Source organism: Drosophila novamexicana, unplaced genomic scaffold, assembly GCF_003285875.2.
Source record: "Drosophila novamexicana strain 15010-1031.04,08,12 unplaced genomic scaffold, DnovRS2.1 tig00000434-arrow-pilon, whole genome shotgun sequence".
Lineage (NCBI taxonomy): Eukaryota > Metazoa > Arthropoda > Insecta > Diptera > Drosophilidae > Drosophila > Drosophila novamexicana.
This window is the reverse complement of record NW_020824802.1, coordinates 3832478-3851779: the sequence shown is the minus strand read 5'-3', so window position 1 is coordinate 3851779 and position 19302 is coordinate 3832478.

Genomic DNA, 19302 nt, shown 5'->3' with positions numbered 1-19302 from the left:
CAGTTGTTTCCCCTGTTCAACATGGATTCGTAGAGAATCGGTAAACTACGACCAATCTGCTTGAGTTTACTTCCTTGGTAAACGATGCTTTCCTTTCGAAAATGCAAACTGATGTCATTTACACTGACTTCAGTAAGGCGTTTGACTCTGTGCACCATGACATTTTACTTTTTAAACTTGACCGAATAGGTTTCCCCCTGTCTCTTCTGCTTTGGATTAATTCTTATTTAAAAGGTAGGACCCAAAGAGTAATGCTGAGGCTGACTACCTCTAAACGGGTTCACGTTACTTCTGGTGTTCCTCAAGGTAGTCATCTTGGACCTTTACTCTTTACTCTTTTTTATAAATGATCTCCCCTCTATTATATCACTTGCCCGTGTACTCATGTATGCGGACGATGTCAAACTTCTTCTATCAAACACTATTCCCCTACATCATTCTCGTCTACAAGACGATTTGAACGCTATGCAACTTTAGTGTTCGGCCAATCAATTGCATCTAAACTGTTCAAAGTGTATGTTTATGACTTTTAATCGTACTACACCTTATCTTGTCAGTTATACAATCGACAATATCCCTTTGCAACGTATACTAACAGTTAAGGATCTAGGCGTAATTTTTGATTCTAAACTCTGTTTCAATCTTCACATAGATACCATCGTTAATGAGGCAAAAGGTGTACTTGGATTCATTAAACGATGGTCTAAAGAGTTTAACGATCCTGTTATAACCAAACTTCTGTACATCTCTCTTGTTCGCCCTATCCTTGAATACTGCTCTTGCATCTGGTCTCCACAGTATAACAACAGCCAGGATCGTATTGAATCTGTTCAGAAGCAATTTCTGCTTTTTGCCTTACGAGGTTTAAATTGGGACCCTAATCTTCGGTTGCCATCCTACTCCAGCAGACTGCTTCTTCTCAACCTTCCGTCTTTAACCAACCGCAGAACAATTCTCGGTGTTGGCCTTCTACATAAGTTGATATTGGCGACATAGATTCCCCTTTTATGCTAGGGCGTCTTCAATTCTCTGTTTCGGCTAGACCAACTAGAAATTATCGCCCCTTATTTCTATCTACGTGCACAACAGACTACGCTATGCACAATCCTTTTCGTGTGCTATGTAAAAATTATAATAGTTTGCATCACGTTTTCTCTACCGAGCTGTCTCTACCCCTAATAAAATCGTTGCTTTCAGGATACCTTCGGGAAGTCGCTGATCATTCCCAGCTATGAGCAGGGGCATAGCTTGTCGGACAGGCTGAAAAATTTTCCCCCAACGGGTCGGTGATTTCCCATTACTTTTCTCTCTGTCCTATTTACTTAACACTCTTTATCTAACTTACATTGCTTTACTTTATTAACAATCTTCTTACTTTCATTTTTTCTATTTATTGTATTTTCTTTATTAATATAGCAAATTAAGATTATTTTAATGTTACTTGAGAACACTTTTTTCCTACTTACAACCTTCTGCTTAGATGTAGGCTCTAATAGCGTCACTGACAAAATTAGCTGTGAAAAGGGGCACAGCTGGCCGGACTGGCAAATAAAACACCTCCATCGGTCGGTGATGCTATTTAGAAAATTGTATCCTTTAACTAGGCTTTTAGCATAAAAATCTATTGTATAATCTATTGAATAATGAGGACGACAGTCGTTTTGTCGATCATTAATAAGTAATAAATAAATAAATAAATAAATATATACGCAAAATCCTATTAAGATTGAACCACTATATCATATATTAGTTTAACTACACTCCTCATATATAAGCAAAATCCTATTAATATCGGACCACTATATCATCCATCTGCCACTGGAACGATCGATCGTAAATTAAATTGTTGCATGAAGAACATTTTGTTTTTCAAGATATCTTGACCAAACTCGGCATTTATTAGTTTTACTATACTCCTTATATATAAGCAAAATCATGTTAAGATCGAACCACTATATCATATAGCTGCCATTGGAACGATCAGTCGAAAATTAAGTTGTTGTATGAAAAAACATTTTACATTTCAAGATATCTTTACCAAACTCGGTATTTATTAGTTTTACTATACTCCGCATATGCATGCAAAATCCTTTTAAGATGGACCACTATATCATATAGCTTCCTCAGGAACGATCGGTCGAAAATTAAGTTTTTGTATGAAAAGACATTTTGTTTTTCAAGATATCTTGGCCAAACACGGCATTTATTAGTTATACTATACTTCTCATATATAGGCAAAATCCTTTTAAGATTGGACCACTATATCATATAGCTGCCATAAAAACAATTAGTCGAAAATAAAGTTGTTGTATGAAAAAACATTTTGTTTTTCAAGATATCTTGACTAAACTCGGCATTTATTAGTTTTACTTTACTCCTCATATATAGGCAAATCCTATTAAGATCGGACCACTATATCATATATTAGCTTTACTATACTCCTCATATATACGCAAAATCCTATTAATATCGGACCACTATATCATCTATCTGCCACTGGAAAGATCGATCGAAAATTAAATTGTTGAATGAAAAAACATTTTGTTTTTAAGATATCTTGACCAAACTCGGCATTTATTAGTTTTACTTTACTCCTCATATATAGGCAAAATCATATTAATATCGGAGTACTATATCATATAGCTGCCATAGGAACGATCGGTCAAAAATTAAGTTTTTGTATGAAGAATATTTTGTTTTTCAAGATATCTTGACCGAACTCGGTATTTATTAGTTCTACTATACTCCTTATATATAAGCAAAATCATATTAAGATCGGAGCACTATATCATATAGCTGCAACTGTAACGATCGATCGTAAATTAAATTGTTGCATGAAGAACATTTTGTTTTTCAAGATATCTTGACCAAACTCGGCATTTATTAGTTTTACTATACTCCTTATATGTAAGCAAAATCATATTAAGATCGAACCACTATATCATATAGCTGCCATTGGAACGAACAGTCGAAAATTAAGTTGTTGTATGAAAAAAACATTTTACATTTCAAGATATCTTTACCAAACTCGGTATTTATTAGTTTTACTATACTCCGCATATGCATGCAAAATCCTTTTAAGATGGACCACTATATCATATAGCTTCCTCAGGAACGATCGGTCGAAAATTAAGTTTTTGTATGAAAAGACATTTTGTTTTTCAAGATATCTTGACCAAACACGGCATTTATTAGTTATACTATACTTCTCATATATAGGCAAAATCCTTTTAAGATTGGACCACTATATCATATAGCTGCCATAAAAACAATTAGTCGAAAATAAAGTTGTTGTATGAAAAAACATTTTGTTTTTCAAGATATCTTGACCAAACTCGGCATTTATTAGTTTTACTTTACTCCTCATATATAGGCAAATCCTATTAAGATCGGACCACTATATCATATATTAGCTTTACTATACTCCTCATATATACGCAAAATCCTATTAATATCGGACCACTATATCATCTATCTGCCACTGGAAAGATCGATCGAAAATTAAATTGTTGAATGAAAAAACATTTTGTTTTTAAGGTATCTTGACCAACCTCGGCATTTATTAGTTTTACTTTACTCCTCATATATAGGCAAAATCATATTAATATCGGAGTACTATATCATATAGCTGCCATAGGAACGATCGGTCAAAAATTAAGTTTTTGTATGAAGAATATTTTGTTTTTCAAGATATCTTGACCAAACTCGGTATTTATTAGTTCTACTATACTCATTATATATAAGCAAAATCATATTAAGATCGGAGCACTATATCATATAGCTGCCATAGGAACGATCGGTCAAAAATTAAGTTGTTGTATGAAGAAACATTTTGTTTTTAAGATTTCTTGACCAAACTCTACATTTATTAGTTTTACTATGCCTCTCATATAGATGCTAAATCCTATTAATATCAGACCACTACATCATATAGCTGCCACCGGAACGATCGGTCGAAAATTATATTGTTCTATGAAGAACATTTTGTTTTTCAAGATATCTTGACCTAACTCGGCATTTATTAGTTTTACTATACTCCTCATATGCATGCAAAATCATATTAAGATCGGACCACTATATCATATAGCTGCCATAGGAACGATCGGTCGAAAATTAAGTTGTTGTATGAAAAAACATTTTGTTTTTAAGATTTCTTGACCAAACTCGGCATTTAGTAGTTATACTATTCTTCTCATATATAGGCAAAATCCTATTAAGATTGGACCACTATATCATATAGCTGCATAAAAACGATTAGTCGAAAATAAAATTGTTGTATGAAAAACCGTTTTGCTTTTTAAGATATCTTGACCAAACTCGGCATTTATTAGTTTTACTTTACTCCTCATATATAGGCAAATCCTATTAAGATCGGACCACTATATCATATATAAGCTTTACTATACTCCTCATATATACGCAAAATCCTATTAATATCGGACCACTATATTATCTATCTGCCACTAGAAAGATCGATCGAAAATTAAATTGTTGAATGAAAAAACATTTTGTTTTTAAGATATCTTGACCAAACTCTACATTTATTAGTGTTACTATACTCCTTATATATAAGCAAAATCATATTAAGATCGGACCACTATATCATAGAGCTGCCATTGGAACGATCGGTCAAAAATTAAGTTTTTGTATGAAGAATATTTTGTTTTTCAAGATATCTTGACCAAACTCGGTATTTATTAGTTCTACTATACTCCTTATATATAAGCAAAATCATATTAAGATCGGAGCACTATATCATATAGCTGCCATTGGAACGATCGGTCAAAAATTAAGTTGTTGTATGAAGAAACATTTTGTTTTTAAGATTTCTTGACCAAACTCTACATTTATTAGTTTTACTATGCCTCTCATATAGATGCTAAATCCTATTAATATCAGACCACTACATCATATAGCTGCCACCGGAACTATGGGTCGAAAATTATATTGTTCTATGAAGAACATTTTGTTTTTCAAGATATCTTGACCTAACTCGGCATTTATTAGTTACTATACTCCGCATATGCATGCAAAATCCTTTTAAGATGGACCACTATATCATATAGCTGCCTCAGGAACGATCGGTCGAAAATTAAGTTTTTATATGAAAAGACATTTTGTTTTTCAAGATATCTTGACCAAACACGGCATTTATTAGTTATACTATACTTCTCATATATAGGCAAAATCCTATTAAGATTGGACCACTATATCATATAGCTGCATAAAAACGATTAGTCGAAAATAAAATTGTTGTATGAAAAACCGTTTTGCTTTTTAAGATATCTTGACCAAACTCGGCATTTATTAGTTTTACTTTACTCCTCATATATAGGCAAATCCTATTAAGATCGGACCACTATATCATATATTAGCTTTACTATACTCCTCATATATACGCAAAATCCTATTAATATCGGACCACTATATTATCTATCTGCCACTAGAAAGATCGATCGAAAATTAAATTGTTGAATGAAAAAACATTTTGTTTTTAAGATATCTTGACCAAACTCTACATTTATTAGTGTTACTATACTCCTTATATATAAGAAAAATTATATTAAGATCGGACCACTATATCATATAGCTGCCATAGGAACGATCGGTCGAAAATTAAGTTGTTGTATGAAAAAACATTTTAGTTTTCAAGATATCTTGACCAAACTCGACATTTATAAGTTTTACTATGCTCCTCATATGTATGCAAAATCCTATTAATATCGGACCACTATATTATCTATCTGCCACTAGAAAGATCGATCGAAAATTAAATTGTTGAATGAAAAAACATTTTGTTTTTAAGATATCTTGACCAAACTCTACATTTATTAGTGTTACTATACTTCTCATATATATGCAAAATCCTATTAATATCGGACCACTATATCATATAGATGCCACAGGAACGATCGGTCGAAAATTAAATTGTTGTATGAAAAAACATTTTGTTTTTCAAGATATCTTGACCAAACTCGACATTTATAAGTTTTACTATGCTCCTCATATGTATGCAAAATCCTATTTGGATCGTACCACTATATCATATAGCTGCCACTGGAACGATCAGTCGAAAATTTAGTTTTTGTATGAAAAAACATTTTACTATACTCCTCATATATAGGCATAATCCTATTAAGATCGGACCACTATATCATATAGCTGTCATAGGAACGATCGGTCGAAAATTAAATTGTTGTATGAAAAAACATTTTAGTTTTCAAGATATCTTGACCAAACTCGGCATTTATTAGGTTTACTATACTCCTCATATATAGGCAAAATCCTATTAAGATCGGACCACTATATTATATAGCTGCCATAAAATCGATCGATCGAAAATTTAGTTTTTGTATGAAAAACATTTTGTTTTTAAGATTTCTTGACCAATCTCTACATTTATTAGTTTTACTATACTTCTCATATATATGCAAAATCCTATTAATATCGGACCACTTTATCATACAGCTGCCACTGGAACGATCGGTCGAAAATTAAATTGTTGTATGAAGAACATTTTGTTTTTCAAGATATCTTGACCAAACTCGGCGTTTATTAGTTTTACTATACTTCTTATATATATTATTAAGTTGTATGAAAAAACATTTTATTTTTCAAGATATCTTGACCAAACTCGGCGTTTATTAGTTTTACTATACTCCTTATATATAGGCAAAATCATATTAAGATCGAGGTACAATATCATATAGCTGCCATGGGAACGATCGGTCGAAAATTAAGTTGTTGTATGAAAAACATTTTATTTTTAAGATATCTTGACCAAACTCTACATTTATTAGCGTTACTATACTCCTTATATATAAGAAAAATTATATTTAGATCGGACCACTATATCATATAGCTGCCATAGGAACGATCGGTCGAAAATTAAGTTGTTGTATGAAAAAACATTTTGTTTTTAAGATTTCTTGACCAAACTCGGCACTTATTAGTTTTACTATACTCCTTATATATAGGCCAAATCATATTAAGATCAGAGTACAATATCATATAGCTGCCATGGGAACGATCGGTCGAAAATTAAGTTTTTGTATGAAAAACATTTTCTTTTTAAGATATCTTGACTAAACTCTACATTTATTAGTGTTACTATACTTCTCATATATATGCAAAATCCTATTAATATCGGACCTCTATATCATATAGATGCCACAGGAACGATCGGTCGAAAATTAAATTGTTGTATGAAAAAACATTTTGTTTTTCAAGATATCTTGACCAAACTAACATTTATAAGTTTTACTATGCTCCTCATATGTACGCAAAATCCTATTCGGATCGTACCACTATATCATATAGCTGCCACTGGAACGATCAGTCGAAAATTTAGTTGTTGTATGAAAAAACATTTTACTATACTCCTCATATATAGGCATAATCCTATTAAGATCGGACCACTATATCATATAGCTGCCATAGGAACGATCGGTCGAAAATTAAATTGTTGTATGAAAAAACATTTTAGTTTTCAAGATATCTTGACCAAACTCGGCATTTATTAGGTTTACTATACTCCTCATATATAGGCAAAATCCTATTAAGATCGGACCACTATATTATATAGCTGCCATAAAATCGATCGATCGAAAATTTAGTTTTTGTATGAAAATCATTTTGTTTTTAAGTTTTCTTGACCAATCTCTTCATTTATTAGTTATACTATACTTCTCATATATATGCAAAATCCTATTAATATCGGACCACTATATCATATAGCTGCCACTGGAACGATCGGTCGAAAATTAAATTGTTGTAAGAAGAACATTTTGTTTTTCAAGATATCTTGACCAAACTCGGCGTTTATTAGTTTTACTATACTCCTTATATATAAGCAAAATCATATTAAGATCGGACCACTATATCATAGAGCTGCCATAGGAACGATCGGTCAAAAATTAAGTTTTTGTATGAAGAATATTTTGTTTTTCAAGATATCTTGACCAAACTCGGTATTTATTAGTTCTACTATACTCCTTATATATAAGCAAAATCATATTAAGATCGGAGCACTATATCATATAGCTGCCATTGGAACGATCGGTCAAAAATTAAGTTGTTGTATGAAGAAACATTTTGTTTTTAAGATTTCTTGACCAAACTCTACATTTATTAGTTTTACTATGCCTCTCATATAGATGCTAAATCCTATTAATATCAGACCACTACATCATATAGCTGCCACCGGAACTATGGGTCGAAAATTATATTGTTCTATGAAGAACATTTTGTTTTTCAAGATATCTTGACCTAACTCGGCATTTATTAGTTACTATACTCCGCATATGCATGCAAAATCCTTTTAAGATGGACCACTATATCATATAGCTGCCTCAGGAACGATCGGTCGAAAATTAAGTTTTTATATGAAAAGACATTTTGTTTTTCAAGATATCTTGACCAAACACGGCATTTATTAGTTATACTATACTTCTCATATATAGGCAAAATCCTATTAAGATTGGACCACTATATCATATAGCTGCATAAAAACGATTAGTCGAAAATAAAATTGTTGTATGAAAAACCGTTTTGCTTTTTAAGATATCTTGACCAAACTCGGCATTTATTAGTTTTACTTTACTCCTCATATATAGGCAAATCCTATTAAGATCGGACCACTATATCATATATTAGCTTTACTATACTCCTCATATATACGCAAAATCCTATTAATATCGGACCACTATATTATCTATCTGCCACTAGAAAGATCGATCGAAAATTAAATTGTTGAATGAAAAAACATTTTGTTTTTAAGATATCTTGACCAAACTCTACATTTATTAGTGTTACTATACTCCTTATATATAAGAAAAATTATATTAAGATCGGACCACTATATCATATAGCTGCCATAGGAACGATCGGTCGAAAATTAAGTTGTTGTATGAAAAAACATTTTAGTTTTCAAGATATCTTGACCAAACTCGACATTTATAAGTTTTACTATGCTCCTCATATGTATGCAAAATCCTATTAATATCGGACCACTATATTATCTATCTGCCACTAGAAAGATCGATCGAAAATTAAATTGTTGAATGAAAAAACATTTTGTTTTTAAGATATCTTGACCAAACTCTACATTTATTAGTGTTACTATACTTCTCATATATATGCAAAATCTTATTAATATCGGACCACTATATCATATAGATGCCACAGGAACGATCGGTCGAAAATTAAATTGTTGTATGAAAAAACATTTTGTTTTTCAAGATATCTTGACCAAACTCGACATTTATAAGTTTTACTATGCTCCTCATATGTATGCAAAATCCTATTTGGATCGTACCACTATATCATATAGCTGCCACTGGAACGATCAGTCGAAAATTTAGTTTTTGTATGAAAAAACATTTTACTATACTCCTCATATATAGGCATAATCCTATTAAGATCGGACCACTATATCATATAGCTGTCATAGGAACGATCGGTCGAAAATTAAATTGTTGTATGAAAAAACATTTTAGTTTTCAAGATATCTTGACCAAACTCGGCATTTATTAGGTTTACTATACTCCTCATATATAGGCAAAATCCTATTAAGATCGGACCACTATATTATATAGCTGCCATAAAATCGATCGATCGAAAATTTAGTTTTTGTATGAAAAACATTTTGTTTTTAAGATTTCTTGACCAATCTCTACATTTATTAGTTTTACTATACTTCTCATATATATGCAAAATCCTATTAATATCGGACCACTTTATCATACAGCTGCCACTGGAACGATCGGTCGAAAATTAAATTGTTGTATGAAGAACATTTTGTTTTTCAAGATATCTTGACCAAACTCGGCGTTTATTAGTTTTACTATACTTCTTATATATATTATTAAGTTGTATGAAAAAACATTTTATTTTTCAAGATATCTTGACCAAACTCGGCGTTTATTAGTTTTACTATACTCCTTATATATAGGCAAAATCATATTAAGATCGAGGTACAATATCATATAGCTGCCATGGGAACGATCGGTCGAAAATTAAGTTGTTGTATGAAAAACATTTTATTTTTAAGATATCTTGACCAAACTCTACATTTATTAGCGTTACTATACTCCTTATATATAAGAAAAATTATATTTAGATCGGACCACTATATCATATAGCTGCCATAGGAACGATCGGTCGAAAATTAAGTTGTTGTATGAAAAAACATTTTGTTTTTAAGATTTCTTGACCAAACTCGGCACTTATTAGTTTTACTATACTCCTTATATATAGGCCAAATCATATTAAGATCAGAGTACAATATCATATAGCTGCCATGGGAACGATCGGTCGAAAATTAAGTTTTTGTATGAAAAACATTTTATTTTTAAGATATCTTGACCAAACTCTACATTTATTAGTGTTACTATACTTCTCATATATATGCAAAATCCTATTAATATCGGACCTCTATATCATATAGATGCCACAGGAACGATCGGTCGAAAATTAAATTGTTGTATGAAAAAACATTTTGTTTTTCAAGATATCTTGACCAAACTAACATTTATAAGTTTTACTATGCTCCTCATATGTACGCAAAATCCTATTCGGATCGTACCACTATATCATATAGCCGCCACTGGAACGATCAGTCGAAAATTTAGTTGTTGTATGAAAAAACATTTTACTATACTCCTCATATATAGGCATAATCCTATTAAGATCGGACCACTATATCATATAGCTGCCATAGGAACGATCGGTCGAAAATTAAATTGTTGTATGAAAAAACATTTTAGTTTTCAAGATATCTTGACCAAACTCGGCATTTATTAGGTTTACTATACTCCTCATATATAGGCAAAATCCTATTAAGATCGGACCACTATATTATATAGCTGCCATAAAATCGATCGATCGAAAATTTAGTTTTTGTATGAAAATCATTTTGTTTTTAAGTTTTCTTGACCAATCTCTTCATTTATTAGTTATACTATACTTCTCATATATATGCAAAATCCTATTAATATCGGACCACTATATCATATAGCTGCCACTGGAACGATCGGTCGAAAATTAAATTGTTGTAAGAAGAACATTTTGTTTTTCAAGATATCTTGACCAAACTCGGCGCTTATTAGTTTTACTATACTTCTTATATACATAATTAAGTTGTATGAAAAAACATTTTATTTTTCAAGATATCTTGACCAACCTCGGCGTTTATTAGTTTTACTATACTCCTTATATATTAGCTAAATCATATTAAGATCGGACCACTATATCATATAGCTGTCATAGGAACGATCGGTCGAAAATTAAGTTGTTGTATGAAAAACATTTTATTTTCAAGATATTTTGACCAAACTCGACATTTATAAGTTTTACTATGCTCCTCATATGTATGCAAAATCCTATTCGGATCGTACCACTATATCACATAGCTGCCACTGGAACGATCAGTCGAAAATTTAGTTGTTGTATGAAAAAACATTTTACTATACTCCTCATATATAGGCATAATCCTATTAAGATCGGACCACTATATCATATAGCTGTCATAGGAACGATCGCTCGAAAATTAAATTGTTGTATGAAAAAACATTTTAGTTTTCAAGATATCTTGACCAAACTCGGCATTTATTAGGTTTACTATACTCCTCATATATAGGCAAAATCCTATTAAGATCGGACCACTATATTATATAGCTGCCATAAAATCGATCGATCGAAAATTTAGTTTTTGTATGAAAAACATTTTGTTTTTAAGATTTCTTGACCAATCTCTACATTTATTAGTTTTACTATACTTCTCATATATATGCAAAATCCTATTAATATCGGACCACTTTATCATACAGCTGCCACTGGAACGATCGGTCGAAAATTAAATTGTTGTATGAAGAACATTTTGTTTTTCAAGATATCTTGACCAAACTCGGCGTTTATTAGTTTTACTATACTTCTTATATATATTATTAAGTTGTATGAAAAAACATTTTATTTTTCACTACCACTGGACCACTATATTATATAGCTGCCATAAAATCGATCGATCGAAAATTTAGTTTTTGTATGAAAATCATTTTGTTTTTAAGTTTTCTTGACCAATCTCTTCATTTATTAGTTATACTATACTTCTCATATATATGCAAAATCCTATTAATATCGGACCACTATATCATATAGCTGCCACTGGAACGATCGGTCGAAAATTAAATTGTTGTAAGAAGAACATTTTGTTTTTCAAGATATCTTGACCAAACTCGGCGCTTATTAGTTTTACTATACTTCTTATATACATAATTAAGTTGTATGAAAAAACATTTTATTTTTCAAGATATCTTGACCAACCTCGGCGTTTATTAGTTTTACTATACTCCTTATATATTAGCTAAATCATATTAAGATCGGACCACTATATCATATAGCTGTCATAGGAACGATCGGTCGAAAATTAAGTTGTTGTATGAAAAACATTTTATTTTCAAGATATTTTGACCAAACTCGACATTTATAAATTTTACTATGCTCCTCATATGTATGCAAAATCCTATTCGGATCGTACCACTGTATCACATAGCTGCCACTGGAACGATCAGTCGAAAATTTAGTTGTTGTATGAAAAAACATTTTACTATACTCCTCATATATAGGCATAATCCTATTAAGATCGGACCACTATATCATATAGCTGTCATAGGAACGATCGCTCGAAAATTAAATTGTTGTATGAAAAAACATTTTAGTTTTCAAGATATCTTGACCAAACTCGGCATTTATTAGGTTTACTATACTCCTCATATATAGGCAAAATCCTATTAAGATCGGACCACTATATTATATAGCTGCCATAAAATCGATCGATCGAAAATTTAGTTTTTGTATGAAAAACATTTTGTTTTTAAGTTTTCTTGACCAATCTCTTCATTTATTAGTTATACTATACTTCTCATATATATGCAAAATCCTATTAATATCGGACCACTATATCATATAGCTGCCACTGGAACGATCGGTCGAAAATTAAATTGTTGTAAGAAGAACATTTTGTTTTTCAAGATATCTTGACCAAACTCGGCGTTTATTAGTTTTACTATAATCCTTATATATAAACAAAATCATATTAAGATCGGACCAATGTATCAAAGGAACTATCGGTCGAAAATTAAGTTTTTGTATGAAAAACATTTTGTTTTTAAGATTTCTTGACCAATCTCTACATTTATTAGTTTTACTACACTTCTCATATATATGCAAAATCCTATTAATATCGGACCACTTTATCATACAGCTGCCACTGGAACGATCGGTCGAAAATTAAATTGTTGTAAGAAGAACATTTTGTTTTTCAAGATATCTTGACCAAACTCGTCGTTTATTAGTTTTACTATACTTCTTATATATATTATTAAGTTGTATGAAAATACATTTTATTTTTCAAGATATCTTGACCAAACTCGGCGTTTATTAGTTTTACTATACTTCTTATATATGTATAAGCAAAATCATATTAAGATCCGACCACTATATCATAGGACTGATCGGTCGAAAATTAAGTTGTTGTATGAAAAACATTTTGTTTTTCAAGATATCTTGACCAAACTCGGCATTTATGAGTTTTACTATACTTCTCAAATGTTGGCAAAATCCTATTAAGATCGGACCACTATATCATATAGCTGCCATAGGAAAGACCAGCTAAAAATTAAATTGTTGTATGAAAAAACATTTTAGTTTTCAAGATATCTTGACCAAACTCGGCATTTATTAGGTTTACTATACTCCTCATATATAGGCAAAATCCTATTAAGATCGGACCACTATATTATATAGCTGCCATAAAATCGATCGATCGAAAATTTAGTTTTTGTATGAAAAACATTTTGTTTTTAAGATTTCTTGACCAATCTCTACATTTATTAGTTTTACTATACTTCTCATATATATGCAAAATCCTATTAATATCGGACCACTTTATCATACAGCTGCCACTGAAACGATCGGTCGAAAATTAAATTGTTGTAAGAAGAACATTTTGTTTTTCAAGATATCTTGACCAAGCTCGGCGTTTATTAGTTTTACTATACTTCTTATATATATTATTAAGTTGTATGAAAAAACATTTTATTTTTCAAGATATCTTGACCAAACTGGGCGTTTACTTCTTATATATGTATAAGCAAAATCATATTAAGATCCGACCACTATATCATAGGACTGATCGGTCGAAAATTAAGTTGTTGTATGAAAAACATTTTGTTATTCAAGATATCTTGGGCAAACACGGCATTTATTAGTTTTACTATACTCCGCATATGCATGCAAAATCCTATTAAGATCGGACCACTATATCATAAAGCTGCCATAAAATCGATCGGTCGAAAATTAAGTTTTTGTATGAAAAACATTTTGTTTTTAAGATTTCTTGACCAATCTCTACATTTATTAGTTTTACTATACTTCTCATATATATGCAAAATCCTATTAATATCGGACCACTTTATCATACAGCTGCCACTGGAACGATCGGTCGAAAATTAAATTGTTGTATGAAGAACATTTTGTTTTTCAAGATATCTTGACCAAACTCTTCGTTTATTAGTTTTACTATACTCCTTATATATAAGCAAAATCATATTAAGATCGGACTACTATATCATAGCACTGATCGGTCGAAAATTAAGTTGTTGTATGAAGAACATTTTGTTTTTCAAGATATCTTGACCAAACTCGGCATTTATTAGTTTTACTATACTTCTCAAATGTTGGCAAAATCCTATTAAGATCGGACCACTATATCATATAGCTGCCATAGGAAAGACCAGCCAAAAATTAAATTGTTGTATGAAAAAACATTTTGTTTTTTAAGATATATTGACCAAACTCAGCATTTATTTGTTTTACTTTACTCCTCATATATATGCAAAATCCTATTAATATAGGACCACTATATCATATAGCTGCCACAGGAACGATCGATCGAAAATTAAATTGTTGTATGAAAAAACATTTTGTGTTTCAAGATCTTGACCAAACTCGACATTTATAAGTTTTACTATGCTCCTCATATGTATGCAAAATCCTATTCAGATCGTACCACCATATCATATAGCTGCCACAGGAACGATCGGTCGAAAATTTAGTTGTTGTATGAAAAAACATTTTACTCCTCATATATAGGCATAATCCTATTAAGATCGGACCACTATATCATATAGCTGTCATAGGAACGATCGGTCGAAAATTAAATTGTTGTATGAAAAAACATTTTATTTTTCAAGATATCTTGACCAAACTCGGCGTTTATTAGTTTTACTATACTCCTTATATATAAGCAAAATTATATTAAGATCGGAGTACAATATTATATAGCTGCCATGGGAACGATCGGCCGAAAATTAAGTTGTTGTATGAAAAACATTTTAGTTTTCAAGATATCTTGACCAAACTCGGCATTTATTAGGTTTACTATACTCCTCATATATAGGCAAAATCCTATTAAGATCGGTCCACTATATTATATAGCTGCCATAAAATCGATCGATCGAAAATTTAGTTTTTGTATGAAAAACATTTTGTTTTTAAGTTTTCTTGACCAATCTCTTCATTTATTAGTTATACTATACTTCTCATATATATGCAAAATCCTATTAATATCGGACCACTATATCATATAGCTGCCACTGGAACGATCGGTCGAAAATTAAATTGTTGTAAGAAGAACATTTTGTTTTTCAAAATATCTTGACCAAACTCGGCGTTTATTAGTTTTACTATAATCCTTATATATAAACAAAATCATATTAAGATCGGACCAATGTATCATAGGAACTATCGGTCGAAAATTAAGTTTTTGTATGAAAAACATTTTGTTTTTAAGATTTCTTGACCAATCTCTACATTTATTAGTTTTACTACACTTCTCATATATATGCAAAATCCTATTAATATCGGACCACTATATCATACAGCTGCCACTGGAACGATCGGTCGAAAATTAAATTGTTGTAAGAAGAACATTTTGTTTTTCAAGATATCTTGACCAAACTCGTCGTTTATTAGTTTTACTATACTTCTTATATATATTATTAAGTTGTATGAAAAAACATTTTATTTTTCAAGATATCTTGACCAAACTCGGCGTTTATTAGTTTTACTATACTTCTTATATATGTATAAGCAAAATCATATTAAGATCCGACCACTATATCATAGGACTGATCGGTCGAAAATTAAGTTGTTGTATGAAAAACATTTTGTTTTTCAAGATATCTTGACCAAACTCGGCATTTATGAGTTTTACTATACTTCTCAAATGTTGGCAAAATCCTATTAAGATCGGACCACTATATCATATAGCTGCCATAGGAAAGACCAGCTAAAAATTAAATTGTTGTATGAAAAAACATTTTAGTTTTCAAGATATCTTGACCAAACTCGGCATTTATTGGGTTTACTATACTCCTCATATATATGCAAAATCCTATTAAGATCGGACCACTATATTATATAGCTGCCATAAAATCGATCGATCGAAAATTTAGTTTTTGTATGAAAAACATTTTGTTTTTAAGATTTCTTGACCAATCTCTACATTTATTAGTTTTACTATACTTCTCATATATATGCAAAATCCTATTAATATCGGACCACTTTATCATACAGCTGCCACTGGAACGATCGGTCGAAAATTAAATTGTTGTATGAAGAACATTTTGTTTTTCAAGATATCTTGACCAAACTCTTCGTTTATTAGTTTTACTATACTCCTTATATATAAGCAAAATCATATTAAGATCGGACTACTATATCATAGCACTGATCGGTCGAAAATTAAGTTGTTGTATGAAGAACATTTTGTTTTTCAAGATATCTTGACCAAACTCGGCATTTATTAGTTTTACTATGCTCCTCATATGTATGCAAAATCCTATTCAGATCGTACCACTATATCATATAGTTGCCACAGGAACGATCAGTCGAAAATTTAGTTGTTGTATGAAAAATCATTTTACTCCTCATATATAGGCATAATCCTATTAAGATCGGACCACTATATCATATAGCTGTCATAGGAACGATCGGTCGAAAATTAAATTGTTGTAAGAAGAACATTTTGTTTTTCAAGATATCTTGACCAAACTCGGCGTTTATTAGTTTTACTATAATCCTTATATATAAACAAAATCATATTAAGATCGGACCAATGTATCATAGGAACTATCGGTCGAAATTTAAGTTTTTGTATGAAAAACATTTTGTTTTTAAGATTTCTTGACCAATCTCTACATTTATTAGTTTTACTATACTTCTCATATATATGCAAAATCCTATTAATATCGGACCACTTTATCATACAGCTGCCACTGAAACGATCGGTCGAAAATTAAATTGTTGTAAGAAAAACATTTTGTTTTTCAAGATATCTTGACCAAGCTCGGCGTTTATTAGTTTTACTATACTTCTTATATATATTATTAAGTTGTATGAAAAAACATTTTATTTTTCAAGATATCTTGACCAAACTGGGCGTTTATTAGTTTTACTATACTTCTTATATATGTATAAGCAAAATCATATTAAGATCCGACCACTATATCATAGGACTGATCGGTCGAAAATTAAGTTGTTGTATGAAAAACATTTTGTTATTCAAGATATCTTGGGCAAACACGGCATTTATAAGTTTTACTATACTCCGCATATGCATGCAAAATCCTATTAAGATCGGACCACTATATCATAAAGCTGCCATAAAATCGATCGGTCGAAAATTAAGTTTTTGTATGAAAAACATTTTGTTTTTAAGATTTCTTGACCAATCTCTACATTTATTAGTTTTACTATACTTCTCATATATATGCAAAATCCTATTAATATCGGACCACTTTATCATACAGCTGCCACTGGAACGATCGGTCGAAAATTAAATTGTTGTATGAAGAACATTTTGTTTTTGAAGATATCTTGACCAAACTCTTCGTTTATTAGTTTTACTATACTCCTTATATATAAGCAAAATCATATTAAGATCGGACTACTATATCATAACACTGATCGGTCAAAAATTAAGTTGTTGTATGAAGAACATTTTGTTTTTCAAGATATCTTGACCAAACTCGGCATTTATTAGTTTTACTATACTTCTCAAATGTTGGCAAAATCCTATTAAGATCGGACCACTATATCATATAGCTGCCATAGGAAAGACCAGCCAAAAATTAAATTGTTGTATGAAAAAACATTTTGTTTTTTAAGATATATTGACCAAACTCAGCATTTATTTGTTTTACTTTACTCCTCATATATATGCAAAATCCTATTAATATAGGACCACTATATCATATAGCTGCCACAGGAACGATCGATCGAAAATTAAATTGTTGTATGAAAAAACATTTTGTGTTTCAAGATCTTGACCAAACTCGACATTTATAAGTTTTACTATGCTCCTCATATGTATGCAAAATCCTATTCAGATCGTACCACCATATCATATAGCTGCCACAGGAACGATCGGTCGAAAATTTAGTTGTTGTATGAAAAAACATTTTACTCCTCATATATAGGCATAATCCTATTAAGATCGGACCACTATATCATATAGCTGTCATAGGAACGATCGGTCGAAAATTAAATTGTTGTATGAAAAAACATTTTATTTTTCAAGATATCTTGACCAAACTCGGCGTTTATTAGTTTTACTATACTCCTTATATATAAGCAAAATTATATTAAGATCGGAGTACAATATTATATAGCTGCCATGGGAACGATCGGTCGAAAATTAAGTTGTTGGATGAAAAACATTTTAGTTTTCAAGATATCTTGACCAAACTCGGCATTTATTGGGTTTACTATACTCCTCATATATATGCAAAATCCTATTAAGATCGGACCACTATATTATATAGCTGCCATAAAATCGATCGATCGAAAATTTAGTTTTTGTATGAAAAACATTTTGTTTTTAAGATTTCTTGACCAATCTCTACATTTATTAGTTTTACTATACTTCTCATATATATGCAAAATCCTATTAATATCGGACCACTTTATCATACAGCTGCCACTGGAACGATCGGTCGAAAATTAAATTGTTGTATGAAGAACATTTTGTTTTTCAAGATATCTTGACCAAACTCTTCGTTTATTAGTTTTACTATACTCCTTATATATAAGCAAAATCATATTAAGATCGGACTACTATATCATAGCACTGATCGGTCGAAAATTAAGTTGTTGTATGAAGAACATTTTGTTTTTCAAGATATCTTGACCAAACTCGGCATTTATTAGTTTTACTATGCTCCTCATATGTATGCAAAATCC